The 27,135-nt window shown below is 48.9% G+C and overlaps 1 protein-coding gene and 1 long non-coding RNA gene across 2 annotated transcripts in view; one reads left to right on the forward strand and one right to left on the reverse strand.

The window, feature by feature from the left end:
* Positions 1-27,135, reverse strand: part of ZNF536 (zinc finger protein 536) — a 276,649-nt gene that overhangs the window by 167,910 nt on the left and 81,604 nt on the right. Inside the window, 1 exon segment of the mRNA XM_032486222.1 lies at positions 1,538-1,653. The gene's annotated coding sequence lies outside the window, so the exon portion shown is untranslated.
* Positions 193-17,578, forward strand: LOC116665722. The gene is made up of 3 exons (XR_004322371.1): positions 193-1,004; positions 10,977-10,982; positions 17,569-17,578. It is a non-coding gene; the product is annotated as an uncharacterized LOC116665722 (long non-coding RNA).

Below are 27,135 nucleotides of genomic sequence, written 5' to 3' on the forward strand. Positions count from 1 at the left end.
AATCTCCCGGCTCCACCTGCTCCTGTCCAACCCAAGAGCATCGCATCATTGTTATCTTTTATGAGGTCCAGGGCTGGTGTGCTCGCTCCCCGGGGCAAGCCAGCCTCACCCGCCTCCCCTACCTGAGCCGCTCAGCAGTGATGCTAAGCCAGGCCTTCAGAAACTGCGAGCTTGCACGCAGCAGCATCCCTACCATCAATGTAGCAGCTAAATATTGTAAGACTCCTAACTCCCCCATCTGTGTTTTGCCTCCCAAGAGGGAAAATAGTCTTCACAGACATTCCCTGATCTGGCAGGCAAATTCTAAACCTTACTGGCAACCGCAGGCTTGTTTTCCCAACCAAACAGCTATGGAACCCAAAATTGTTCTGCCTGCGTTATGCTGAGAAGGGGACTAGCCAAACAGCTCAGTCTGGAGGCCCAGGCCCAGAAGCCGGTGGCTGTCTGTCTCCGTCGCCAGAGGAGACCTAGCGCCCAGAAGTCCCAAAGACACTGGAGGCCCGCCCGCCAACCGCCGACGGCAGCTCCAACTGCTGGTGTTCGCTGCTCCTTTTTCTTAACACGAAATACACCCACCAAGAAGCTGATGGAAAACACTCACCACAGTGTGAAATCAACACTTTCTAACGCAAATACAGGGGGTTAAAAAAGGGAAAAGTTCCAACTCTTTCTCTGCAGATAGTTCCTGCTATGACACGAGGCAGGGGCACCGCCGCTGCCCCGGGCCCTGCCACCGGGAGGACCCTGGCGCCCCAGACCCTCACTTTCCATTTGATGGTATTTCCCTGCGTTTTTCCCAGCTCTTCCCAATCTGAATACTAGAAGCCCGCACCTGTGCAATTGCTAATAAACCAAATCTGATGATAACTGTGGCAGCCTAATTGATAGAGGCCTTTATCGACTGGCCTCGATGTCTGTCTGGGGTTCTCAACAGCCAAGATTTAAATGTTTCATTTTATTTTTAACTTTCACTTTTCCACATTTCAGCAATGTCAGGCAAAGAGGTATGGTTTTACTATCAGAAAGAATCATGGTGCAGAATAATTTATGACTTCAGCTTGGGCTTTCAGAAAAGCTATTTCAAATCTTCACTTTGATTTGGTTGTATCAAAACTACTCAAAATAACAGCGGCACTTTCTTGGAACCAGAATATGTTAGCAGCACCTCAGGATTTCGAACTGAAGCCTCCTATTTATCCCAGAAGAAAACTTGAGAAAGGAATTAAGCCACAGAGAGGAAAATAACATTTTTTTTTTTATGATTCCTTTGTTCCCCCCTCCCCACCTATCCCCAAACACACCCAAGCCACAAAGGAATGCTTCCCTCCTGGCGAAAGGTCCTGCCAGCCACCGTTCACCCAGAGCTGTGGGCAGGTAGAGGAATCCTACCTGGGTGCGGGAGAGGCTGGGAGGAAGCCCCTGGCCCGGGGGAGAGAGAGGGGGGCTGTTTGGTTGGGATTTGTGTTAGGTCAACGCGACGAAGCAGGAAGAAATGATGTGTGTCCAGGGCAGAGAGTTCTAATATCGTAAGACTTACCTTAGCAGCTTAACTGCATACTTGTCTTAAGGACTGTCAGTCTGGTGAGAAAATACCCCAGAAAGGATGCAGCTGATCCAGGCACTGACAGATTGCCAGAGGGGCGTCCCAGTTCCCTATCACAAAAGGAAATACAGAAAGAAACGATGTAAAGTGAAATGTAACAAATTCACCAAATCACAGCAATACGCAGAGGTCAAGGAAATTCAACTGAAAAGGTTAAAGATGAAATCAAATCCGGTGTATGAGAATGAAAATCTATCCCAATGCAAGGCCACCGGTGACGTGCTGTAGACAAGAAGCTAAATACTGCCTAGCACTGGGATCTTTCATTTTCATCAGATCAATAAAAGCTTATATTTATCAGGATTCCAAGCAGCTGCCACTTCTGACAACCTCCACTTTATTTTCTCACTCCTTGCGCTGTATCAGGGCAAAGAGGGGAGGAGAAGCAGCTTTTAATGCTATTTACACCTGAAGACACAATTCCATTAAGAGGTCCTGTTTTGTTAAAGAAACAGGGAATGATATGATTATATTGGCAGGAGCGGGAAGTCTCTTTGTTCTTCCCCCCCATGTTTTTCCCCTTTGCGATCCAGACCCAGTACGAAGATTTCCTGACATAAGTCCATGTGTGAGGACTTTTTTTTTGTTCAAACTTACCATTTACAAAGAGAGGAAAGGCTTTCTGCTAAAACAGTTACCACTCTAATCATCTGTACAACAATATTTGCTATCAGGCATTCTAAATAGATTATCACCAGTCCATCTGTGTCATTATTGATTTATAAGGCTTTAAGCGGCTTTAGAATGGAAGCTTTCCCACTGAAGGGTTTCTTGTATAAATCAGAGCCGTGCTCAAATATAGCAGCCATCACTCAAGATATTGTTCTTAAAAATCGTAACAAGAAGGAGAAAATGATAAATTGCTTGTAATATACTGATCCAAACTGATATGCAAATCTTGTTTTTTAAATATATTACTTGAGTAAAAAGAGGCGTCATTAACATATGAATGCTATATGCAAATGATGGTGACAGAGCAGATGTTGGCGCATGTAATTGACCTATATGTGAATTGCATCAGAACCCTTAACTCTATTAATTCACTACCCAGTAACTAGATATTGTCCAAAAAGTACATTCTTTGAAACCATATACTGGAAGCAAAGCTGACAGGGTTCCAAGGATTCTGAAACAAGGTCACTGTCACTAGTATTTTGCTGTCATCTGCATTCCCCTTCTTATAGATGACATCATCATGGGGCCGTGTAAATCGATCACTTAATAGCATTTAGAAAATACTGCAGTGGGGAACAGGTTATAAAAAAAAAAATGCCCCAGTTTTATTCTTTTTCTTGGCAGAAATGTCATACCTCTTAAACTGAGGGTTTGTGCATGAGTGCACTGTGAAACACACAGATGCCATTTCATTCCCCGTCTTTATTTTTCCACTTCTTCTCAGAATGACATTAAATTGTATTAAATAGCCTTTTGTCCACAGGGCACAGACCACCCCGCATATGATAATGTATTAATGCCCCACGTTCCAGCCACTGAGCTGAAACATTCTGAGACTTGGAGGATAAGTATGAAGCACCATTGTGTGTATTGCCTGCTAACAACTGTGACACATACTAATAGAAACATACCTAATAAATTACTGCTTTCAGGTCTAGCAAGCTGACATTTCTCTGCAAGGGACAATTTTATATTTGTGGCACAGAACAAAATTGCTTCATATGAAGCCACTGTGGATTAGCATAAAAATTAACACTTAAATTTCAGCTTATTTTCCACCCTCTCCTCCTGCCACAACAATCAATTCCTCTTATAAATCTGATTAGATTTTATGATGCTTATTATTCAGAGCATGTCTCAACACAGCATTCACAGGCTTGAAGACTATTTGTTTAAATAGAAAAAAGAAGCAGATAAATCTATAGGTATTTTTTATTACCCCATTCCCCACCAGTTTCTTTCTCATATTGTAACATCAGTAATTGATTGCACACATTAATTAACATGTAAGGTAGAAATTCTGCATTATGCATGATTTATTTTCCTATCTGGTGAGTAGGTTTGTCTGCTGCCCTTGTGTTTCTAGGACATTGGGCTCGATTCCGGTCCAGACATAAATGCCAATGCTCATTCCCCCTGAAAGTTATTAATGTCAGATATGAAATGAGATTTTTGATTTCACCTGCTTACTAATCCACAAAAGCTGTTTTGAGTGATGCAGGCTTAAACGCCAAAATTTGAAATGATATACTGCTATATCTGATAACATGCAAATATGTTCATTAGACATAATTTAGCAGGAGAGAATGGCAACACTTTTATAACTAGTCTAGGTCAAAAATGGTTGTTAATTAAACAAGTCATGAAAAATGGCATTACAAGGAGACCGTCCAGCCGACACCAGACTTTCTAACGATATGCTGCCGAGGGGTACCCGATGCCTTCCACTGAAAACGGAGGGGGAGGAAAAAAAAAAAAACTTTCAGAGCATTTCACATAATCTAAAGCAACGTTAACAAAACTATACCCACATTAAGAACCTCAAATTGATCACATATGCGCCTTGGATTTTAATGGTAACACACTACACTTCTCCATTTGAAGACGCGATTTCACTTTCTGTCTTAGTGGCTTAAGGTGATTTATATGGTTGACTCCTTCACAAATAAACCAGAAAAGAAATTAATATTATATCCGGCCATGCCGCTGGCTGCCCTGAGTGTTTATGGCTGTGTATTTTAAATCAAGTAGAGCAATAAGCAAAAGGATGGTTGGACGGGGAGGACAGAGTTGGGACTGAGGTGGATGGAGGATACAGGCAAAGGAGGAACGTGCGTGCTGCGGGGGGGGAGGGTTCCTTCTCCTGTGGTCCTTCTCAAATGGACGCTTGTTACCTAGGGAACCAGGCTACAGGAGGAACTCTTGATTGGCCATGAGTTGAGATTCAGTGTGAGCGGGGTTTTGATACATGGGCCACCTAAGCCTGTCTTCTTGGGGTGAGGCTTCATGAATGCCTAGGGGAAGGAGAGTACCTCAGGAGTTAAGTACAGTCTAAAGGAGCATAGGATGAGTTTCCAGCTGGTCACCCACGCCACCCTCCCTGCAGAGAAGAAAGTATTCACAGAGCGATAAAGGCTGAACACATCTTCTAGAGCCAACAGGTACCCCGCGCAGCCTGCACGTGTGAAAGCCCTTTGTTGATGTTCTGCTTATCAAAAGCATCCTTGCAGCCAGACACTTAAACACAGTCTGCAAAGCAGCAAGGGGACGGATACGCATTTCGAGTCCTGCACAAAAAAGGAAGGTTGAGTGTGGGAGCAAATAAACCATAAATCAAAAGAAGTCTGCATTTAAGCCATCGAAACAACCTGTCTATATTCACGACACCAACTCAGAGCTTGACGGAAAAGTTATCTCTAATCCTCACTCAGTCTGGTGGAGGCAGGTCCCTTCCCAAACCCTTCACGTCCAAGGGTACAACGTTCTCGTTCTTAGCCTGGCTTGCAGCCAATATTATTACCATTGCTAGAAACCTCACCTCACCTTTGATTATTATGTTTTATGGGTTCTGTGTTTTCAAATCCAGAATGTGACATTCAAAAAAATAAAAAAGATGGAAACCCTTCGGTGGGGGAGAAGAGAATGACCATTTATTATGTTTCATTCCCACCGTGCCTTTCACTGCCTCTCCTGCCCACTCCATGTGTGCCCCACATGAATTCATCTGGACAGACAGCCCCTTCTTTCCAAACTGTCACACTGCAGCCCTGGCTCCTGGATTCAATCATCTATTGCTTCCCCATGAGGCATTCTGCCAGCCCAGGAGCAACCCAAGGATGGCTCAGGGTCACAAGACTTACTGAGGCAGTCTGGGAAGACCCCACAAATTCTCAGGCCATCAGGAAGAACTGGGGAGGGAAGACTCCAAGATCCCAGCACGCAAGTGACATTTAGATCCCAGGGTCACAATAGATGGGTTTAGCCTGTGCCTCTGGTGGTCCAATAATTCTCCCTCAGGGCCCCTGGCACTGTTTAGCCAATTCCACGTGCCTCCACGCCCAGTGATGAGAAAAATGCCCAGGGTTCACTCTGAGTTACGGTTAAACTACTCCACATTTCTCCAGAGAATCTAATTAATTTCAAAGTGTTTTATTTGTGGAAAGAATGAAACAAATGAATGAGCTAACGGATGCATACAGGGAGAAATCCGGTGAATAAGTGAATGAATGTATAAAGACATGCATGGATGGGTGGATGGAGAGATCGAATGATGACTGAAAGAGTTTCAAAAAGTAGTAAATGCACGAATTAATGTGTGAACGCAAAAATACACATGTAAATGAAAAATGCCTTATGAATGAATGAAAGAATACCATTGGCACCTTTTTAATGAACAGGTATCCACATGATCTCTTACGGCATGTGCACCTAGCGGGCTGATGTAAGATATAAGAGAAGAAATAGTAATTTCTTGTTTATTTTGTCAAAGTGTTTGGACACCCATCCCGGGCTCCCTTCTTGTATCTCAAAGAACACAAGCTCCTGGAAAACCCTGTGGGGCAGCCAATAGGATTCTGCACAAATGCCCACAGACTCGGGGGAAGGGAAACAATATTCCTGCCTCCTGTCTGAAGCTTCCGGATGAGAGGGCTCAGTCAGGCATTTCTGACCATGAGCCACCTGGCTGGGGTGCAATCCTGCACCCGCTAGACGCTGGTGGACACCTCCTCTGGGGCAGGAGCCGCAGCCAGCAGGAGCACAGACATTGAGAACTCACGTTATCACCTGAGCCTCCATTTTTTTTTTTTTTTTTTTTTGAGGAGGGAGGTAATTAGGGGTTTGTTTGTTTATTTAATGGAGCTACTGTGGATTGAACCCAGGACCTCGTGCATGCTAAGCACGCGTTCTGCCACGGAGCTATCCCTTCCCCCTCCCCCCGCCTCATTTCTTCATCTTTAGAATGGAGGTAACGTATCTGAAAATGCTTAGCTCAGGGCCTGGCACCCAGTCACCACCCAACCATCTGCCATCATTGTCTGATATCGCCGAGCAGCTCTGTCCTGTGGCTTCTGGGTCCCCTACCCATGGAGGGCTTGTTCCTAGGTGGGCATCCATCTCTACCACATGTGCTGGGGGCCAGGCTACCCAAAGCAGGAGACTGGACCATAGGAACCTTCATGACTCCTTTCAAGTATGTATTTTATTTCTTCTACCAAGCTCCACTGACCTGCCTCAATAAAGACATTTTCTATTTAAAATAACTGCACAGAGTCAATCTTTGTGATTCTTTGCTCTACTACAGAATTTGGTTTCCTATCCATAGAATCAAGAACTTGATCTGGATCATGGTTTTTCAGCATTTTCTAGCAGTCACTTTCCAAGGAAATCTTACCATACAAGCAGTTTCTCTAGCCACAGCTGCAAAGGAGACCTCAAGTCCTCTCCTTCTCTTGGCTCCCGAGGCTGCTTCCTGGAACCCTTGAGGTCCCACAGAAGCCAGTTTGAGAACCACTGGATTGGAGGCTTCCTGATAGCCAGGAAACTGTTAACTCTGTGGCAGCAGTCATAGTGGCATGGAAGGACACGTCCTGGATGTCGGGTGGTCAGCAGGGCCATATGTCAACCCCAATATTGCCATCAATACCTGGGCAGGCTGGTGTTTACACACAGGAGCTAGAGAGATCCCTTCCCACACTGACAGCCTTCCAGCCCCAATTAGCCACCCACTCCTCTCTTCTGTTTCCAGTCCCACCACTAATTCCAAGCCAGAGGCCAGTCCCCACTGAGGCAGGTGGACTCAAACCCAGGCATGGCTCTTGAGGAAGACCATAGGCTCCTGTTGGTGGGTAAAGAAATCCTGCCTTAAACACGTGTCAGGAAAAACACCCAAGACTCTCCCTTAAAAAACTGGCCATTAGACACCATCAGAGGCCGTCTCCCAGAATGAAGACAAGAACTCATCTGAAATTTCTAAGTGTGGAGGGGCTATACTTTCCTTTGCCCTCCCACTTTAACTAGGCTGGGGGGACAACGTGGCCCAGATTTCAGTGATTTGCATACCACCTTCACCCTACCGCCATCTCTGCGCATACCTGTACCGTTAACTAGTGAGGATTTTTCTTGAAATTGACTCACAGATTTCCTTAAATCAATTTGTTTCAAATGGAAATTTTATATTACACTGCCATAAATCAAAAACAATATTTATTCCTCATCTAAGTATGTAAAACAGATACCTAACTATATCAAAGAGGAAAATGCTCAGCCACGTCGAATCTGAAGACATCTCTTGACGTTGGGGCACCGTGGGGGTGGGGAGCTGAGAGCAACACCTTTGGGGTGAGCAGCCTGGGCCTGAATTCTCCTCCACTACACTTTGGACTGTGGACTTGAGCACCTGACCTCCTCTCTGAGCCTCAGTTTCCTCATCTTTAAAATGGGATGAAAATAGTCGCAAGAATTAATTAAATTAAATGAGATGGTTAGTAACTAATTAATTGACATAGCATGCCTGGCTCATGGTTAGCTCTTACGTGTCCCCCACAGAACGTTGGCTCACACACCATGAACTACCCCTTCCCTCCTGCATCGGCCCATGAGAGGGACTCGCTCAACAAGTAGCTCCCAGGGCGTGGCAGGTGCTGGTGGCGAGAAGTGAGCCACAGGAGCCAACAGTTACCGAGATTTCAGGCCCAGTGTTGGCACAAAGGCGGGAACAAAAGATGCACGTGTAGGGTCCCCAGCATGGCATCTGAGATGGGCCACTGCCGTGTCCAAGTCCCATCCCTGGGGACAGGCAAAGGGGACGGGAGGCCAGAGAGACAGCAGAGGCGTGCATTTCAGCACTGACTCCCAGCCCCTGAATCCCAGCACCCGGGCTGGGCCCGCACCTCCCCACCCAGGCCTGGGCTCAGCTCCCCAGCACTTGTTGCTTGTGTTCATCACAGCCGTCACATCAACACATTACCTTAAAAAGTACTGAAAGAGTGGCAGCTTGTAGGATGCACTTGGGGGCGACTCATCTCTGTTCTCCTCCCGCACACCCAACCCAGCGTCCTGTGGGTCAGGCTTTCCTGGGAGCAGATGTTTGTATCCGTCCTGAAGCAGCTCCCAGCTTCTCCAAGAACAGGCTACCATCTCCTAGTTTTTACCTCTAAGGGTCTGTCTACAAAAGTTTGTGTTTCTCAAAAACAAGTACCCTCAAAAATCTGATGGAAACTACAGGGCTTCTCCATGGCAAAATCACAGATGCGTGGTAGATTTTTAATCCCATTGCCAGGAGATCCTGGGGTTCCTCTGGGACCCCAGGTGACAGCCCTCTGAACACATTACCTCCTCCCCCCTCGTCTTCAGATGGGCACAGGGCCTTCCCGGGTGAAGGCTTTCCTGGAGACACCCCTGGTGGGGGGAGCCTCCCCCAAGCCCAGCCCCCTACCTCGCAGGAGGGAGGGGCTGAGAAGCGTGCTACCCTCAGGAAGCAGAGCCTGTGACAGGCATTCCAGAGAGATGCTCTTCCACCCCAGGAATCACTAGGTGTGGCTTCTGGACGAACATCCACACACACAGAGGTTCGTTTTGCAGGCATAAACACACGGTCTCTAAAATAGGCAATGTTGAGTCTCTGGGACAAAATGAGGGTATGAAGCCGACACTGTTTACAATCAGCTGGATCTCTTGGACTTGCAAGTCCTTTATCCAGAAACATTCACGTGAAAGGAGCTTTCTTAGGAGTGGGTACTTGTCTCACTGAGGCTAGCTAGGATGATGCTACCATAGAAGGGCTTGCCCCACGGCCCACATCTGTCCCCATGGGGGCGGGGGGTAGAGCAGACCCAGGAACAGCTGCCCCGGAAGAGCTTGAAACGGACGGCCCAGTGCCTGCCCTTCTGTGAACTGGCAAATCCCAGCAGCAGCGACAAGGCTGAAAGCCATCTGGCCGACCCCAAACCAAATCATTGATTCAGGTGTTTATTGCTCTACAGTCTTTATTAAAACAAACAGTGTAAGAAAACAACCCCCCAAAAATGTTTTTTTCTCATTTCTTTCAATTGTTCTGCTTGGCAACTTTATTGCACATTAGTTCAAAATAAGCTGCCAATAAAGTTGGATAAAATTAAACTCATGCTGGAGTTTTTTCCTCAATAATTTTTGTTGGGTTGTTTTTATTTTCATAAGGATTTGAAATGTGGCATTATCTTGGGTTCAGAATTTCACTGTCTGGGTAGTTACAACATAACTTCTACTGAGTTTATGAATTCCAATCTCAGTTCTTTTAAAATGAGTTTGGTTTTACTGGTAGTTTCATACCGAAGAGGTCTTTGTAGCAGTTTGCCTTTTCCTGTACAAAAACCACAACATAAAATCAGAATCTTCTATACAGTAATTAGGCTCAGAAAATTACGTGATTTCTAATTTAACAGAACCTCACAACACTGTGTACCCACAACCCAAAGTCAGCCTTTGAATATATGATTTCTGGAAAATATTTTTAAAAGATTGCATTTGCGAATAGGCCGAAATGATTCAATTTACGATAGCAAAAAAAAAAAAAAAAAAAAATCAACATCTTGGAGTAAAAATAATGCACTGTAGTAATTTGATTATAGTGAAAATCAAACGTTGTGTTATGAGCAAACAATAGGCACTTTTATGCAACTAAACATTTTTCTGGCTATCTAACTATGATTTATTCATCTAAAATGATAACTTTAATCCCATCACCACCAGATCAATTGCAGGTATAACAGATAAAACCAGAATAAATCATTGTACCACTGTATTGGAAACACAAAGAGCAGACAGAAAGAGAGTTTGGACTTTAAAACTGGAATCTGTTTCCAGGCGTTCCAGAGGACCATTTGCCATGGAGAAGTTCAGTGTATACATAAAGTCATCTGATCCAAATATGCTAATGATTTTTATTGGTCAAATCTTAAAAGTGAGGTTTATTTTTATGAGTACGCATTAATTAACCCAGCATGTACTATCTCTCAGACTATCTTGCCAGGGTCTTTCATTTAAACATGTTTATTGTGAAATGTTTGCATTCTCCACATTTGTGGCCCACACACGGATTATTTCATACTTTCCTTTAGAGCACTTAGAAAAGTTAAAAGGAGTTATTGTTTTTGATTAATGCCATTTTGGGGCCGTTTAAAAAAAAGAAAAAAGGAGCTCCAAATCCTAGCTCTGCATAAATTCTTTGACATTAAAAAAAAAAAATCTCCCGAAGTTCCACTGCAGAAAGATACGTGGGGGGGCTGCGCTGGGTTTATTTGAAGGTGGCCGGCCAAAACTGAACTTTCTTAACTTTGGTGTTTGCATGAACTCGTGTGGACTAGCAGTGCCCGATGTGGTGCAACCATCCATCACAGGAGAAGAGGCAGCCGGCTCAGGGCCGTGGCGTGGTGCCGCGCAGATGGGAGTTCTAAGGCCCTGCCTGTCATCTTTTGATTAAGAAAAGGAAATGATTTCACTAAAAAGATATTCCCTCTTGTGTTGTTTTGTTTTAACTGAGTTTGTACTTTCCACCAAACTGGACATATTTATTGAGACTCATAAGTTACTTCACGATTACCAACATCACTGCAATCTCAACAAACTATTTTTTTCCTTGCCAATTATCTAAATATCATAACTATAAAATATCTTAAAACATTCTCCATACTGTAAACATCTTAGCTACAAAGCTTTGAGTGTAAACAGTATGATGCATCAGAATGGTTTTAAGCGATGTTATAAAAACTGCTCTTAAAAACTAAACAAAAATGTAAAGCTTCCATCTGTTTTATGATTTTTCCACTGCTGAACGGCTGCTGTGTGCCAGTTCACTGAACCATGGCTTGCTAAAGAGATTGCCGGGGTCACAGATTGAAAAAACAAAGAGCACGTCTTTAATGGTGGGATTTTTTTCCTCAAGTCTTCCTGACATGGCTGGAAGGGAATCAAGTGCGCGGCGGCAGAGGCAAAGGGACGGAAAACGCGCAGGACGCCTGTTGCAGGAGGAACCCGCTCTCTGTGAGCCTTGCATTTTGTAAAGGATGTCATTTCGGCAATTATCTTAGGTGGTTCGGCGATTGTGGATCTGCAACCACAATGCGCTCTCACTTCCTCGCAGAATTTTCTTTGGGGCCCTGTATATACAAGTTAAAAATAGACAGCAAATTGCATACTAAGAAAAGGCATTCAGGCTTATTTTCGTGTACATATGCAGGTCTGAGACGATGATAATTTAGAGACAGCCCTTTTTCCTTTGCTCTGAGCCCTGGTCCAAGGGGATCTGAAGGTGCCTGAGCAGGTGAAAAGATTCCTCAAGGAGGCAAGAAAACCGACCTTCACTTGCAAGGCTTGTCTCTGAGACGTTCAGAGGTGACAAGGGGAGGAGACTAAAAGGGACAGTGCATTAATCCAGTGTTTGGAAGACACTGCTGCATGGGGGGAGCACTGCACGGGGCGTCAGCTGAGCCCACTGCAGTATCCCATCAGGGAGGGGACTGCTGCCCGAGATGTGTCCTGGGGCCCTCTGACATCATCTTGTCCCCTGAGGCCACTTCTGAGGAATCACAATGACTTCTGGGTTTGGACTTCCTGGGCTGGCTAGCTGGCCCCTGTTCCCCCAGAGACGGAGCCATTGGAGCCTGGGGGCCTCTCTGGCTCCCCCAGGAAAGGCTCACAGTGACCAAGACACTGCTCATCAGCTCCCGAGGCCAGCCTGACCAGGCTCCCTGTTCTCACTGCTCCCCTTTAGAGCAGGCACTCCCGGAGCAGGGACACGGCAGGTGGCAGGCTGCCAGGGGCCAGGGCAGGTATAGCTGGGAGTCTGCCTGCCTTCCCTGCAGTGACAAGCGCAGGTCGGACCGCCTCACACAGGGTCAGCCAGCTCACAACTGGGGGAGGCCCCGAGGTGAGGGTCATATCTGGGGGAGAAGAGGGCACGCAGGGCTGGAGACGCCAGACAAGTCCACCCTGACGCTAGTGCAGCCACCCACCCACAGTGGCCCTCGCAGAGCACGCCCAATCTCCCTCTTCCACCTCCCCTCCACTCCCCAGGGCTCCGGATGGCAGTCTATGGTGTGGAGGTCCTGCAAAGCCACTTGCAGTGAGGGCAACCCTCACCCCAAGGTGGCAGTGTCCATCTCTATAAGTGACTTTGTGGGTCCTAACAGGAGGCCTATTGTGGGCAAGGGACCCTCCAGGGAAGGCCAGCATGTCAGTGAGGGGGTCTCGGCCCAGGAATGAGCTAAAGCCTGTGCACGTCACACTCTGAGACCGGAGAGCAATGGTGTGGAGACTCTTGGGAAGCAGGTCCGAGTGCCCTCTCTTGCCCACTCCTTCTGATGTGTATCCATTTCCCTCCGCGCTTCACGCCTGCACCTCGCCCAGCAGACCAGTGACCCAGAGAAAGACTCCTCACGTGGCTGGTCAGAGGCCCTACCCAGCCCCACATGCTGCTCTGGGACTCCCACTGCACTCAGGGTTTAAGAGCCCAACCCAGAACCCCAGACCCTGCCATGTGGGGTCTCACGTCCCAGGGTCGGAGCAGCAGTGACCCAGAACAACACCCAGCCTGCGGGCCCTGTGGGCTCCTAGGCAGGCTGGCACGATTCCGTGCACATTCCAAATTTAAATCTGGGACGCTCTCCCCTGTTTTCACTGCTCCAGAACATGGGGGAGGCATCTGCCTGGAAACAGCTGTCACCCAAAGGAGGAGGCGGCACATGCGGCTCTCCCGCGCGCACCTCCGTCAAAAGCCACACGGCAGCCAGGGTTACTTAGCTACGGAGCGTCACAGCCCGGGGGAAGGAGGGCCAGCCAGGGAGAGAGCCCCTCGGGGCAGCACCCTCAGGCTCCCGAGGCCCCGCCCTCTCACACATGCCGACAGTCAACAGAGCCACCTGCAGTGATGGCGCCTCTGCGTCATCGTGGGGAAACTGAGGCTCAAAGAGGTTAACCAGTGTGCCCAAGATCACACAACTACTGAAATAATAATACAGTGAACTTAGATATGAAACAGAAACAGACTCACAGACATAGAATACAGACTCGTGGTTGCCAGTGGGGGTGGGGGGTGGGAAGGAATAAACTGGGAGTTCGAGATTTGCAGATACTGACTGATAAATAATAAAACAGATAAACAAGTTTATACTGTATGGCACAGGGAAATATATTCAATATCTTGTAGTAGCTCAAGGTGAAAAAGAATATGAAAATGAGTGTATGTATATTCACGTATGACTGAAAAATTGTGCTGTACACCAGAAACTGACACAGCCCTGTAAACTGACTGTAACTCAATAGAAAAAAAAGATAAATAAATAAATAAATAGTGGAAGGAAATTTAAAAAATAAAATAAAATAGTTATACAGTAATCCCAATAACAAACAGTAAGAACAAAGACTTACTAGCACGTGAATAATGCTTACGGCGAGCCGGGCGCCCCTTGGTGTGGTCCAAGTTCAGAGCCTTACAACAACCTTGTGAAATGCTGTCAGCACTGCCCTCGTGCAGATAGGAGGAGACGGAGGCAAAGGACGGTCAAGTGATTTGCCCAAGGCTAAGTAACCAGGGAGTGACGGAACCCAGACTCAGTTCAGTGGGCTGTCTGGCTCCGTGCTCCACAGCCCCCGTGCCACACTGTCCACCATCACTGTCACGGCCATCATCGGGGCAGCAGAGGAGTCAACACCTACTGCGCTCCCGCCGGGAGCCCAGGGTGGTGCCGAGTTCTTTCAGTTTCATGCTCTGTTGTATGTATCTACTTTTCACTTTAACCCCAGTACACAGATACCAGGAAACTGAGGCTCAGAGACGTCCCACGGTTCTCTGAAGGTCACACGGGGTCCAAAGGTCAGCAGCAGAGCAGAGAGCAAACCTGAGTCCCTGGCGAGGGATATAAGCTGGACCTGGAGCCAGCGTGTTCCCCACAGAAGACCTGCCCGGGGCCGCGGGGTGTCTCTGGCCAGGGTCGGGAGCAGGATGTCAGGAGAGGAAGCAGGGCGAACACGGTTATGTCACATCTCCAGCGGTGCTGGAGATGCTGTTTGGGATTTGCCGTGGTTGCCAACCCATGTGTACTTCTCACTGAGGCTAATCTCGATTATAATGAGGGTTTATACTAAGTCCAGAGCAGGGAGGAGGCCAAGCCGAAAGCTACAGTTCAGGCAGATGGTGGTGGGAGCTACTACAAACACTGACCATATTTAGGAGAAGTCAGGAGACGGGGACGCCAGCCTTTCGGCTCAGCAACCCGACCCGGTGGGCCAAGCAGCCTGGCCAGCGAGGTGTCCAGCACCAGCCTGGCCATGCGGAGCCACAGGCGGGGGCTTCTGTCTGTCACCTCAGGGTGCTCCAAGTTCAAATAGCAAGGACAAAGGAGAAATACAAGGGCCGCCAACCTGCCCTCCATCAAGAAATGCTGAGGTCCCCAGGAATGGGCCTCCAAAAACAAGGCCCAGAAGACGGGGCCCTTGAAGCCAGGACCTCCCCTGAGAACACAGACAATATGAAACATGCTGGCGGGTCAGGCTGCACTTTCCTCGAACTAATCACTAATGAAGTTTGGGGTGAGCTATTTTGAAAGCAGCCCACACAGCACAACCACACGCCGTCATCAGCTGCCGTCCTCAAATGCAATTTCATTCATAATTAAATATGAAAAAGCCACCACCTTAAAATAACATCAGGGGTCACAGCTGAACTCTCCAGCCCGGGCCTGTGAATTCTGGCCTCTGCTGACCTCTCCAAGATGGTCTCCAACACCTCCCAGGCACACACGCTCACTCCTGCCCCAGGGGTCCACCTCCTGTCCCCCAGACACACCTGTGGTCCCACCTCCATACCTTTGCCCATCCCACTCGACCTTCCACGCATGCTCTTCTCCTTCCTCTCTGCCTCCAAGTGCCAGATAAGAGTCACACCCCTGTGAGCAATCTCTCCCAAGAAGCCTTGGGCAGCCAAAGCCTGAAGGGCCCCTGGCCAGCCTCTGAATTTCAACAGCAATTGTTTATACAATCCTTCTGGCAAAGCTGACCGTGCATGAACCTGAGCTCCCTTCTCTTGCTCTTCCAAGCATCATTAGCATTCCACTTGTGTCTCCTTCATTCATTCATTCATTCATTCATTCATTCCATCAGCAAATCCTTCCTGAGCACCTACTATGTGCCAGATGCCAGAGAAACAACAGGGAATGGTCAGACGTGGTCCTTGCCTTCCTGGAGGACACCTTCTAGAGGGACCAGACGAGTAATTCACCAACAGTTATGTGCTAGCTGGATCCTTCCAGCTGGACTCAGTCCTCCAAGGTCTGACCATGCCCTAGACTTATGTCAGCGCCTAAACCAGTGTAGGACACGTGGTCTAGTCAGAACGCACTGACCAGCCCACACTTCTGGGCAGAGCCACCTCGTCCCAGGCCCATCCATGGCTCTGCCTCTTAAATCTGGGTTTAGGAGAAACTCATTTGGTGAGGACAGAGCTGGGCGGGTGTCCCCATGAACCCAGTGGTTCTTAGTGGCTGCTGGATGGCCCAGTGCTGAGCTTCAGATGGAAGCAGCTGGAGGGGACCTGTGCAGGACCAAGACAGAGAGTAAGCCCACACTTAAGCCCAGGTGGTACAAAACAAGCAGAAACATTTTAAAGGCCACCACCCGGAGGCAGCTCCAGCGAGGAAGATTCTGTCCAAGCACGAGGGTAGACTGGGAGCCACGCAGGGAGCTGCACTCACAGCCTCTCCACACGTGCTGGCTGAGGAGAGGTTGGATGCCCTAGAGAGCAGGAGGCAAGAGGTCAGGGAGGAGGTGCCCCAGGCGCCAGGAAGTGGGCCAGCTCAGGGGACCAGACGCCCACAGCACTCACTTGGCACTTGCTGACCACGTATCTGGCAGACACATCCTCATCTGATGTCACGCCAGCACACCTTGACCCCAGTCTTAGCCAAAGTGCTGCTAGTCTCAGGGTCTTCCTCCTCAAGGGAGAAGCCGGAAGTACTCACCTGCCACATGGGCATTTGATCAGAATTCCAAAGGAAAAAGATCAGTTTCAGGGGTTGGAAAGTCCATCCAACTTGCCGGGTATCCAGCTAATAAGTTTTTATAAACATCTTTCTCATCCATCCTCAAGATTCACCCAGCTGTGGGTCCCATTTGGACGCCATTATTAATACTCAAACTGTCAGAATTATGACCCTTTCTACATAAGGGACAGAGGACGTTCTGGAGCCCCAAGCGCTCCCTTCCTATTGGCTCAGCTGCCTCTTTCCCTGGCCGCTGCCACGCTCAGATGCATGGAGCGCTCGTTTGACTGAAAGCTGTGGGTCTGTCACCAATCATGTCCATCAGTAATCAGCAGATCAGCAGCCTGCTTGTGCAGACACTTCTATTTTCAACCTGCAGGGTGGTTTGGGGGTTTCTTTTAAATTTAACTATCCTCATTAAGGATTCATAGCACACCAAAAGAGTGATTTTTTAAAAAATCATCTTTGCAGAAAAGGAATATCAGCAAAAATAATCACTATTCCAGGCTCAACAATGAGTCCCTAATGAGGACAGCAGTCATCAGTTAAATAAACATATCATTAGGGTGAGAATAGATGTGTCAACACAGACACAGTCCACTAATTTGTGTGTGTGTGGGGGGAGGTCCGTGGTTAGTCTTGGTGGGGTCCGGCTGGGGATGGGCGTGCCTGTGACACAGACCTAGGTCACCTTTCACAGGTAGGGCACAGGGTGTGGGCGAGGTCAGGTGATGTGAGGTGGAAGCTACTGATGGAACAAGTGTCAGAAGGAGACATTGCTTTGAGGAACAGGCAGGCCTGCAGGTGAGCAAGTTTCACCCAGGAAAGATCCAGGCAGCTCCAGACAGAAATAGCACGAGACAGGGAGGATGCGGAAGAGATAAGAAGCCATGCTGGTCTCAGGGGCCAAACCCCACCTGGACGCCCACTGTGAGCACCAGCTCTCCACCCAGTCCTCCTCTTGGGAGAATCACAAGTGATGCTTCCTTTGAGAAGGAGAGAGCACACGGAATGAGGTGGGCTCCATTGGAACTCCCAGACTTCTGTTTATCTGGGCTCCACGGTCCTCTAGAGACGGGGCTCTGGCCAGGAAATGGGGGCCTCATGGATCACAGAAGCACGCTCCCTTTCAACAAATATTCATTGAGTACTTCCTGTGGATCAGATATTACACTAGATCCTAGGGTGCAACACAGAGCAAGATGCACCTGGCCCTTCCTGCCGTGGGACCTAAATTTATGGGAAAGAGAGAGACAATATGGGGATAATCATAAGTTGCGATAAAGTGTCACAAAAAATAAACAGTGGAGGCTCACCGTTGAGCCTGACTCACACCATCAGAACTGCGACTCTATGTAAAGGGAAGAGAATGTTCTGGAACCCCAAGCACTCGCTTCCCTATTAGCCCAGCAGCTTCTTTCCTTGATTGCTACCACGCTCAGATGCATGGAGCTCTCATTTTACTGAAAGCTGCAGGTCTGTCTCCCTTTGGCATCCTTTGCTCACGTGAGAGACAGAGAGCCGTGAGGGAGGTGGAGGCTTTCTGAGGAGGGGACATCTGAGCTTCATCCTGGAAGATGAGAACGTGCTGGAGGTAGAGGCTGGGGGACGGCCAGTCCTGCAAAGGGGCAGGCTGCCGTTCCCTAGATGTGGCCTCAGGGGGTGTAGATGTCAGTGGAGGAGGGGCCCTAAACGCTACCCACTGAAAACGGGAACCTGAGGTCCACAGTGGCAATGCTCTTCTCTACATCCCTTTGGTGGAAAAACGAGGCCTTGAGCCAGGCCTCTCAATCCCCAGCTCCAAAGTCAAGACTCCTCTGAGTCCCTCTGAGTCCCCCCAACTTGCCCTGAGCCCAGAAAACTGCAAGGTCTCTTCTCCCAGAGGAAAGGCTGATGCAAAATGGAAGCCCCCCACTGGCCTGCACCCACGAGACCCAGGGTGCAAGAAACTGACCAGTCAAGAGTGGGCTTCTGCCCCGTGCTGCCTCTTCTGCCCAAGCTGCTTACATCACCAAATTTATTTCAGCGTAATAGTACTGGCCACAAACTTACCCAGAATCAGACTTAGTACAATTAATATTCAACATGTGGGCACCCAGAGCCTCCCGGCATCATGATAAATAAAGGATACAATGTATTACTCGACAGTGACCCAACTCACAAAACTTAGTAGTGGTGCTGGTGGTGGTGGTGGGAGGAGTCAAAGTAAGAGAGCCAAAGTAGTACTTATTGGCCGCCTACTGTATGCCAGGCATGATCTTAAGTACTTTCAAATACAGCATCTCATTTAAGTCATATCATAAACTATCAGCAAAAACTATTTTAAAAAAGTTTTTTTTTGCAGTACTTTTCGTCTGTTCTGCTCAATCAATATTTTTTTTGAAAATCAAGTAGCAACCGTTCGATATTAACCCAAATCAATTTTGATTTTTCTTCGGAAATTTGATAGAGAAAGTATCTCCCTCACGGGCAGACCTGGTGAGTTAAGTTATGCCCCAGGGCAAAATATCCGGCCACAGGCATAAATCTCCATTTTTAAAAGGTGTGTGTTTGGATGGAAATATTGACATGACCCTCAGAACTTAGAGCAGCACCCAACGGTGCAGCTGATGCAGCAAGGGAGGGGGCCTGAGAAACTTTTGTCCGCACCATCCGTGCGGGCCTTCCAAGGTCTGTCCAAGAGACCGCTCCAGTGGAAACTTTTCAGGGCCATAAAAGAGGTGGTCTCGTAATGCAATCATCACTTTTACCAATGTTTTATCGTATTCGTTGGTCCCACGTTACAACACATAACTCCATTACTCCCTCTGAGTTGCCATCTCTAAGCACACATTCTGTGGAACAGGCTTGAAATAGATTCCTCCCCATCTCCATTCCCCAGCCCCTTCCCCCCGCACCCAACCTCCAAAATTCCAACTAAGCATATTTTTTACTCAAAGGGCAAAGTTGGCCTAGGATTATGCGTGTTTCTGTGCAAAGGATATGCTTTCAGCAAGCCGAACCGCATTCCTATGAAGCAGAAATATTCCCTGTAAGCTGACTGCTCCAGTCCGTTTGGTCTTTTCTCAACAAGGCTATGTACTGGGGACTTGCGGTTCCGGGGCCTCAGCTCGCAGATGTGCCCCAGGACAGGTGTTTGTCTACCTGAGAGGCCTGAGACAGACCCTGACCCAGCCCTTCCGACTGAAAAGCTGCCTCTCGCATAGAGCTGCGGGTCTTCCTGGTGCGCTGTCTAAAAGCAAGCCTGCAAAATAGGTCCATTTTACTATGAGCTGGAAGAGCTCCCTTTGCACAAGTGTGTCCCTCTCTTCTATAATCTTAATTCCCATTTCTCACGCTGACAATGCCCCAAAATTCTATTGTTGGCAGGGGGCCGGGGGCAAGGGGCAAGCGGGAGGGCTGGAGAGGGGAATGCAATCGAGAAGAACAAGGTTGTGGGGAGGGTAGAGCTCAGCGGTAGAATGCATGCTGTACAAGGTCCTGGGTTCAGTCCCCAGTACCTCCGTTAAAACAAAAATAAACAAACAAACCTAATTACCTACTCCCCATCACCACCAAAAAAAAAACCAAAAACCAAAAAAAGAATAACAAGATTAAAGCAGCCAGTATTTCTAAGTAGCTCTTATGGTTCCTAATTCTTAAAGGCCACCAAACCAGATCCAAAGTACACCAAACACATGGTGACATTGGCTTCAAGAGGGGCAGGGAAATCCAAAAAGAACCCCTCTCCAAATAAATGTCCAGGCACCGATTTTTCCAGAGAAAGGCATACTTGTCCCTTGCAGTGTACACTGGGTCCAGCAACTACCTCCCTCCTGTAGGGCGGATTCACCAGATTAGGCCTTTGTCTGGGGCACACTTGGGGTGCAAACAACTCTTCGTGTTACAAAACGCTTCCTCCGGAACCTGGGTGGTCAGCTGAGGCCCGCGTGGACGCCCCCAGTAACGCATCACCGTTTATGGACTGAGCTGGCACCAAGAGCCAAGGAGTCCACTGCAGGGAACTCAGGGCGCGCTCCGCGTGAGGTCAAGGGCGGCCCAGGCCGCAGGGAAGGCTACACAAAGCCCCCCGCTAGGAGCACATGAGTCCATCTGGTGCCTCGCTGGGGGCTGTGGAGGTTTTGCTGTGACAGGAGCACAGCCCCACACAGGAGTTAAACTTGCCCTCCAGCCTCCACCAGTCTGGCTTGTTCTGCCCACGGGGACCCAACGGATGTCTCTTCGCCTCCCCCGCGGGTCCGTAGAGCTGGGCGCACAGAGGCACCTAATGGCTCTCTGATAAGCCAGTATTTGACTGATGGTCATCATAGTTATTATGCACCAAGGGCTGTTCTACATGCCAGGCACCTTACAGGCATTACGTCCTTCCATCCACACCAACCCCCACAAAGAAGGTTCCAGGGCACCCCATCCGGGAGAGGAGGAAGCAGGCAAGGAGGAGGCTGACCTGTCCACCCGAGAGATGGGGGCTCGCGGAGCCAGGCTGACCCCGCCCACTCGCACTGCTGACAGGAGATGCCCTCCATGCTGGGGGAGGTCTCCGGGTAACATAAGACTGTCCCCCATCCTGCAACGTCCTCATGAGCCCTATTCCATCCATCGGAGACCAAATACACTGCCCAAAGGATAAAAATTCCACAGCTCGTGCTGCAGGAGCCGGAGAGATGGAGGCCAGGGTCTGGGAGATACGAGAGTGTGGTCTGAATCCAAGCCTGCTGCACTTAGGGGAATTTAGATGTGAACACAAAGAAATCCAAATCCAAATTCACGAAAGCCCCCCTCAACGAAGGGCCTGCATGCAGGTCTGACTTCCAAACAAAGCCTGCTGAGGAGGCTGGGGGAATAATTACGGCATGCAAATGTCATGTGATTTTTGTCACTGATCTTTTAACATGCATAGCCGGGTTCATGTGTCTCCAATTCAAAATCCAAAATTGAAGACTTATGTGGAGATAATTATAAGTGAAAATCAAACGCAGGCCTGGAAAACACCCCACTTTCCTCATAAAATAACTGTATGCCAAGAAGAGCCTGGATTCCCAGAGGAAGTCGATGGGCCGGGCCGCACTGGCCAGGGCGGGTTCACACCCAACGATGGGCTCGGGGGATCCAGGTTTGCTGTGCGCCCCAGGGACCAGGGCCGGAGCTCCGTGCCCACAGCCAGGGCGGACACATGTTCCTCGTGCATCGATTTCAACAATAATGCATCCTTTAACAAAAGGCTGTTAGGGAACAGGAGGCTAAAATTGCACAGGAGAAAGAAAAGGCTTTTAAAGAAAAAAGATCTCCCAGTGTGTCTTCCCAGGGCTGCCTGTGCAGCTGAGTCCCCTCAGGTGTGCCAAAGGGGACAGCACCCCTCCATGTCCCCAGCCACCGTCTGGCACATAGGCAACAGCCCTTCTCACAAAGTTGTCAGTGACCAAACTCGAGAGGGTTCCCTAGAAGAAGCCAAAGGGACACGGAAGACTGCCTTGAGGAGACTTGTTTCTCCAGGGCAAAATGACGCCACAGGGCAGAACCCCCAGAGGACCAGCCCCTCCCACAGGCTTGGCAGGGCAGCGCCAGCCCGCCGGCCTCACACCGGGCGCCCTCCTCACCGAGCCTCTTCAAAGAGGCTGCGATTTCTCAGCTCTGCCTGCTTGCCTAGAGCATGGCAAGAGGTCACCATCTGACCCCAGCACTATTAAATCTTTTTAAAGTTTAATCTTCAGGGGATTTCAGCTGTAAATAAAGAACACTCCACATGTAAAAAATAAACTTACACTCATGACTTCATGCGTGACCCCAAGTTCAATTTCTGTTTGTGATTTAGCAGAGGGGAGACGAGGTATGCGGCGTGCAGTCTGCAGGCGAGAGTGGGTTCACGGAGCAAATCCTGGAATCACAGCCCAGGGAGGTCAGCCCCTCACTCCACGGTCAGGGATGTGCCACCCAGAGGAGAGGGGACACCCCAAGCCACACGCCCAATAGGTGGCACAGCCGGGAAGCTGGGCGCCGATGACTACAGCTCAGCAAGCCCCACCCCAGGCACATCTGGGGCTGCTCACTCGTGACACGTGGGCTGGGTCTTTTTCCTTGGTTCCAGGGCCACCCTTCTACCCAGGCCACCGTCCACAGAATTGGACTCCACTGGGGTGCTCCGTGGCAGAAGAAGAGAGGGAGACCAGGGGTTCGAGCCTGAGGGGACCCCCGCTGCACCTCGGAGTGCCCTCTCCACAGCCCTCCCCCCTTCCAGGGTGCCTCCCCGCCCTCCTCCTGGAGCCTCGCCACACCCCCGGACCTGACCAAACAGATGTCAGCATGCCCGTTTCCCATTTTAAAGTGAAGAAACAGCTCAAAGAAGCCCCGCAGCCACCAGCAGCAGCTTAGCATCACGGCCACAGACCGGATGTCCCTCCTCCCAGATCCCAATGCCCAGCTGAGGCGTCCAGGCTGCGGGGGAACCCTAGCCCCCAGGGTGGGGGTGACAGCCCGCCTCTAACCAGAACCATCTTCTGTCCTTGACGGGAGCTCAAGAATGAGGAGTGAGACGGGGCATCTGGACAATGACCCCAGCCCCAACCAAAAACTCTCCCTGCCACAGCAATTCCCCCTGAGTTAGGAAGAGGAGAACCCTGACACCAGAAAACAGGTCCCTGGGAGTCTTCCCCGGGCCGAGGAGCTGATGTGGATGCATCCAGAACAAGAGCACTCATATGAGTCCTGTTCAGTGAATGACGTGGGCAGACGCGTTTCCCTCCCTGGCTCACCTTTCCCTGTGTACGACTAAAGGTCTAGAAGGCATCCCCTGGAACTGTTACTACTATTAATTAACACATTCCGTAGCGGAATCAGCTCATCAGTCTTCAGGAAGGAGGGGGAGAAGAGAAGGAGTTTCATGCAAAAAGAGAAAGCATATAAATAGTCACAGTAAGAGGCTCCAACTTGGTTGGGAGAGGCGCTGTCAACAGGAAAGGACCACCTTGTATTATTGTCAATCATTCCTTTGCCTGAATCTCCCACGGGAATACAAGGACAGGCACTGTGGAGTTCAGAATTGTGTGCTGTGTGGGTGCTCATGACACAAAGGATGGATGGATGGATGGATAGACAGACAGAAAGATGGGGGGTAAATGGGTGGATGAGCGAGCAGATGAGTAAAGGGAAAGAAGGGTGGCACATGGATGGAGAGAGAGACAGTGGGAAGGAGAGATGGCTAGGTAGATAGAGGGACAGACAACAACGGATGAACAGAGAATGTGGACATGGAGGGAAGGATGGGTGGCAGTGGGTGGAACAATGGAGGGTGGTTGGTTTGGGGGACTGAACATAAGCCAGGGGAGAGAACCTCTCAAAGGAAGTGAAATCTCTAAGATCCAGCAACGTCACCTCCAAGCCTGGCCAAAGACCGTCTTGCCACCCCAGCCATGGAAAAGAGGACAGCCTCTCCCCAGACAGTGCCTGCCTCCTTTCTCATGCTGCCCAGCCCAAGAACCCTGCAACCCTGGAACCAATTCATTATGAAGTCCCCTAGTCAAGTCCTGATAGAGATAGTATGTTTATTTTTTAAACAGGAATGAATTATTCAGCACTTCTAAATCCAGAACACATCAAATCTAAAACGACACACACTGTGCTTTTCCCCTCTCCCTGCATACACTTAGAAATATTCTATAATTTCTTTAAAAGAATAAAATTATTGATTGTGGGTGAATTAGCAACTCGAGAAAGATCCAGATGCCAACGGGAGGTGGGAGGTGTTGCTGGACTAGAGTTAAGTGCCCGAGAAGGGGGGAGTCTGCGAGGATGGGAGGGGGGAGAAGGGAAGGAAGTGGGCAGGGGCTGAGTGGGCCGTGAGGAAGGGGATGCATTTGTGCCAGGTGGGAGCTGAGTGGAGAGCAGACTCCCACCCACGTTTGTCCCCACCTTCCGCAGCACTAGAGGTCTGGGCTCTACCAGCCCACCTCACCCCAGGGAGGAGGCCACGAGACCCCTTCGGAACCTTCCTAGCTCTGATCCTGAACCCAGATCTTTTTTGTACTAAGATGCTCATCACAGTAGTTTTTATGTTACAGAATGATTGGAAATGACTTGAACGTCAGTACTAAAGGAATTGCGAAGTAATTTATGGCATATCCCCTCAACAGAAAGGGAGTGGTCTGGTTTATCAGGAATAGCACTGAGTGCCGGCCCCGTACCCAGGGGGACCAGAGCCTCCGGGGTCCGAGGCCCAGTGTCCGGGATCCGAGGCTCCTGGCTTTGCTTCTGATGACCGGCTCTTCAGTTAATGGGGGAGACGAAGCGTGCCTCTCAGACCCTCTACTTGACCTGCCATTGTGTACTTCCCTCGAGGAACCAGGAAGTTATGAAGGCTTTGAACCTCAGCAAATCTCTCCCAGCAGGTGCCCAGCCCTTCCAGCAGGACCCCCATGAAACCACATGAGGTGTGAGAAGCCAAACCAGAGTGATCTCGACAAGGCTGAACTGCACCTGCTAGCATGTTAGCCCTCTGCCTTGGCTTGGAGGACTGCAGGCATTTGGAAGCCCCCGTCTGGGAAGGAGGGTAAGGGGCTTGGAAGGGGGCAGCGGTGTGTAGCGGGCCAGTGGGAGGTTCAAGGCTTTTCCAGGTGTCGGGCAACAGAAAATTCCAAAAACTTAAGTGTGGACTCTCAAAATGAATGATTTTGCCCACAAAGCATTGATTAGATGGAATAAGAGGGAATTTCAGGAAAAAGAAGAGAATTTCAGGAAAAAGGCGGCTCCTTAGGAAAACTGGCTGCATCTCCTGGGTTTGGCCAAGGACTCAAGCCTAACCGGACCTTCCCCAACACTGAGCCTGTGACACATGCAGCCTCTGCCCTGAAGGAGGTCCTTGAGGCAACAAAAAGACTAAGTCCCAAAAAGACAGAGAAACCTGGGCGAGAGGGCAGGGAAGTGGGGACACCCAGGGACACTTGCCCCTTTGGGATTCTGGCCTAAGGAAATAACCTGAAATATGGAAGGAAGATCTCGTTTGTAGCAAGATGCCCATCACAGTAGCTTTTACATTTGAGAACTATTGGAAAATAACTTGAATGTCAATAATAAAGGAATTCTGAAATAATTTACGGCATATCTGTTCAACAGAAAACAGAAGCTATTCAGAATGAAGGTTATGAGCAGTACGGAAACTTAGCAAGGTACAGACCACATGATGCCAGGGGAAAGATTTTAAAACTATGAGTACAATTATTACGATTATATACAGTAAAAAAAGGTTTATGCAAAGAGACAATGAAAAGGAAGGTTACCATATATATGTATAACTGAATTACTTTACACAACACTGTAAATCAACTATATGCCAATAAAATTTTTTTTAAAAAAACTGATTACATTACGGAAACATTAAAGTAAATGAGGAAGGTTACCCAAAGCACATGATTTGTGTTGGAGGGCGGGGGGTGAGAATTAGGGGTGCTGTGGTGGGTTTGTTTCTCACTTTCCCTGTTTCCTGATTTTGTGGTCCTGGATTAAGCTTTCCTTTGTCATTCTGAACTACAAATGTGGGGAGAGGAGTTATTGTGCAAACCCCAAGTTTTCTCAGTGCTCAGAGAATGCGCTCGGAGAAGGTGGTGAGCCTGGAGGCGCGCAGATGAGAGTCAGGGTTGCAGAGAAACCAGACACAAGGTGGGTGGGGCTCCAGGCAGCAGTGGTGGGGGCTGGCTTCCTTTAACCACTCTTGACCAGGAAGACAAGGTGTGGCCTTGGGGAAGAGCCTCCCGGGTTGGCTCGTGCCCGAGGGGAGCAAATGATGAGATGCCCTTGCCTGTGTCACTAGAATGAAGGCCCAGGAGGTCAGGGGTGTTTCCCTGTTTGCTCATTGCTACCCTCCCAGCGTATGACATACTCCAGGCACTCGATATGTATTATATGGATCAACTGATGGAAATACACCTCTGTCTCCAATGACACGCCCAGTGCATGGCAGACCTTCGTTACTGTCTACAAATTGAATTACAGGCCCTGATTCTGCTGGGGGCCAAGTCGAGGAGAGATCTGAATGGGTTGAAAGGAGGAAATTAATCTGGAAATCATTTGGGTAACCCAGGTGGTGGAGGGGAGCCTTTTATTCTTCCTAGGGCCCCAGTTTCCCCAATACTGTGCATGCGCCCACCGTTCCATCTGCAAGGCCTCCCCAAGAGGCTCTGCAGACATCAGGCCCAGACCCTGCCCCTGCTCCTCCTACCCTCCAGCCTCTCCTTCTGGAGGGTCCTGACCCCCAGGATGCTGTGTGCTTTTGCCTGGGAACCGGGGGATAAAGAAGACCTAATGAATTGAGCAATAATTTGCTCAGGAGAAGTGCATTACATGATTTCTCTGAGAAAGACCAAAAACATTCCTTATGAATAGGGCTCAAAGACTTTGATTAAAATTGACTAGAATGAGTCCACTATACTCCTATTTAAAAATGAGAAGCCACTAATTCAGTTTAATTCAAAGATTAAACATGATTAAAATTTCTATATGTTGTCTGGATTTAAGAAAAATAAACTGCAGCGGCCATCAAAACATTGATAGCGATTGGAAAATGACTTCTGGTGTTTA

This window comes from Camelus ferus, chromosome 9, assembly GCF_009834535.1.
Source record: "Camelus ferus isolate YT-003-E chromosome 9, BCGSAC_Cfer_1.0, whole genome shotgun sequence".
NCBI classification, from domain to species: Eukaryota; Metazoa; Chordata; class Mammalia; order Artiodactyla; family Camelidae; genus Camelus; species Camelus ferus.